This window comes from Schistocerca americana, chromosome 6 (assembly GCF_021461395.2).
Source record: "Schistocerca americana isolate TAMUIC-IGC-003095 chromosome 6, iqSchAmer2.1, whole genome shotgun sequence".
Taxonomy (NCBI): Eukaryota; Metazoa; Arthropoda; class Insecta; order Orthoptera; family Acrididae; genus Schistocerca; species Schistocerca americana.
Genome location: NC_060124.1, coordinates 159,622,057 through 159,625,111, shown reverse-complemented (window position 1 = coordinate 159,625,111; position 3,055 = coordinate 159,622,057). Strand labels below are relative to the sequence as shown.

The following is a 3,055-nucleotide window of genomic DNA, read 5'->3' as shown; positions in this document are numbered from 1 at the left end:
TCGCCAAGTGATACTGTGCAGATGCCACCTCGTCATTGCTCTGTCTTCATCATTCACGATTTAGTGAAGACAGACTTTTCCTTGAAGGCATGGTGACGGATGAACTTCGTTTCTTGCTGCATTAATTGTTTTGAGTCTTCGTTAGTTTGGAGAAATGTAAATTAAGTAATTTTTATGTTTACTGTGTTAATCTGTTTGCTAATCACTTCTGCTCCTGTCGAGCTTTCCTATGATGAAAGTTTCTGCACCATTCTGCAGCGGTAACTCCTTACCCCTGTATACGAAACCGTACACAGCACACAGCACATGCTGCTTGTGGTCAAAACTACAGCTCGGTCTGTAGGCTAGGCAACATCTGGGTTCATGTTCAAGCATGCTTTACCCGCTGTGTTGCCCTATTCGTGTCCAACCAATATAGTTACGTCAGGCGCAACAGGGGGAGCAGATACCTGTACCTACCTTCTTCACCCGTAAAACAGATCACAGATACACTTCCTTCCGCCGGTCGCAGGTAAACGTCCTCAGTCAGCCAGTTGACGACCAGTTGTCCACTTGCCAGTAGTCGCGGAGCCACAGATGTGACACAGCAACTACCAACGATTGATTATTGGACAGTAAAAGCAGAGTGTCAAAGTAAAATTACAATGAAATGAACACCCTTAGCTGCTTACAGGCGTTGACATAATGTCAACGGGGACAGATAAAAATGTGTGCCCCGACCGGGACTCGAACCCGGGATCTCCCGCTTACATGGCAGACGCTCTGTCCATCTGAGCCACCGAGGACACAGAGGATACCGCGACTGCAGGGATTTATCTCTGGCACGCCTTTCGCGAAACTCACATTCTTAACGTATTGTCCCGCACTACATTCGTAGTGCCCCCGCCCATTATACTCATTACTCGCGGTGCGTGGCCGATTCCCGTAAGAGTTCGGGCGTGCCTAAGATAAATCCCTGCAGTCGCCCTGTTCTCTGCGTCCTCGGTGGCTCAGATGGATGCCGGCACGGTAGCTCGGCGTGTTCGGTCGGAGGACTAGCTGCCCTCTGGAATAAAATAACTGAGTTAGTGGAACAACAAAGAACAGAAATGGGTGTCTTTCGACGTCCGCCCAGAGCAGATACAACGAACGAATACGTACTAAATGAGTTTAGAGGGTGCCTCGGTAGCCGGCACGGTAGCTCAGCGTGTTCGGTCAGAGGGTTAGCTGCCCTCTGTAATAAAAAAAAAACTGAGTCAATCGATCAACAACGAACTGAAACGGGTGCCTCAAGACGTCCGCCCCGAGCAGATGCAACGAACGTAAACGAACAAAATGAGATTTTAAAAAAAAAGATGGATAGAGCGTCTGCCATGCAAGCAGGAGATTCCGGGTTCGAATCCCGGTCGGGGCACACATTTTCATCTGTCCCCGTTGACGTATGTCAACGCCTGTAAGCAGCTAAGGGTGTTCATTTCACTGTATTTTCATTCTAACGAGCTGCATGGTCACCCATGTCACATGTCCGAAAGAACAGATACCACCTTAGTATATATATAGAGTGTCAAAGTGTTTAACAGAGTCTCTACTGATAGACCGCCAACCGACAACAACGGTATTAGATGAGACAGTCATAGCTCGCCGTGTTAGCGTAGACAAGATTTTAGAACTTTTACTTTCAGTGCCACGCATCTTCGTCAGCCTGAGTAGCTGCTGTGTGCCTTATTTTAGTTAAGTTCTTGTTGCATGTTTCATATGATTTCTGTTATAGGATTAATCACGCTGTGCCGAGTGTAGTTGAAAGCATCACGCCTTCAGTACAGCAACGGCGTTTCTTATCTTGGACACCAAACTCATTTGGTGAAAACAACAATTTTAATTAACTGAAATATCGATACAAATGTATCGGTAACTTACGAGATACTTGTCCCAGGAAAAGTCCGAGTCCAGATTAGTAATCTGTGATTAAACAGCAGAATATATGAACTACGTCCTTTATAGTTTCGAGTTTTACATATTTGCAGTGATTCTCCTACTTGCGTGTGTTCTAGTCCTTATGTCCCAATTTAAACGCGGTTCAATTAAAAAAATATAAACGCAGTTCGCCTCCAAACAGCACCAGGAATCAATGAGGTGCCATGAACACTATTCTAATCCACAGACACATACTGAATATTGGTCTCCGGTGTCTTTATAAATCATACAAATAGCAATACATTTCTCAAGATACTTTCTATTTCTGACGAAGCGCACGGTCAACGTTTTATATCCTCACATCTGTCCCCGACAGAAACTGTGTGGTAGCTACTCGGACGTCAACTGCGGCTCACTGTCAGTATCCGGGACATCCAGGGCTAGCTACAGCAGTTGTGGGAGAGTTTGCCTCAGAAGAGGATATATCAGCTTCATCGCACCATTATGAACAAAATCAGCGCATGCTTCTAGGCCAGAGGGAGTCCAATGTCATGCTGATAAATGGGCTCGTACTGCCATATTCTTTGTAAATTTGACTCCATTTGCAGAGTAACCATGTAGATGTAGATGTAGAACACAGTGTGATACATCCTATAACAGAAATAACATACTATGAACCAAGCTACTAGCATTTTCACCAGCTACCACATAATCACGAATATGAACAGTGATCCAATACTGTCAAACTTTATTATTCCAATCTTTGATCACAATATAAATTCCTTTGACGATGACCGGTTTCAGTCAGTAATGACCATCTTCAGATGTGCTCTACACCATGTCCTAATGTGATAGAACCGTAATGGCATCATACAAACTAGAAATACACTCAGCACAGCATCCTCCCATTGATCTAAAACATGGTGTAAAATAGGCCACAACGTCCACACAGTCATTTTGCAACTGGCGTTCCCAGAACTCCTGAAGATAGACGTTGACTGTGGATATTGTATCTAAGACACAGTCCCTTTGACTGTTCAGAGATGTCACTAAACCCACCGAAAGACGTAAACAACCACGTATGAGCTGCGCATATTAGACGGAGGGGTCAGACAGCCAAACAGTTCCAGTCATTCCACCAGGAAGGAGGTACACAGTTAGT

The 3,055-nt window shown here is 44.9% G+C and overlaps 1 non-coding gene across 1 annotated transcript; it reads right to left on the bottom strand.

The window, feature by feature from the left end:
- Positions 1-711: 711 nt before the first annotated feature.
- Trnat-ugu lies at positions 712-785 on the bottom strand. The gene has a single exon. It is a non-coding gene; the product is annotated as a tRNA-Thr (tRNA).
- Between the last annotated feature and the right edge of the window lie 2,270 nt (positions 786-3,055).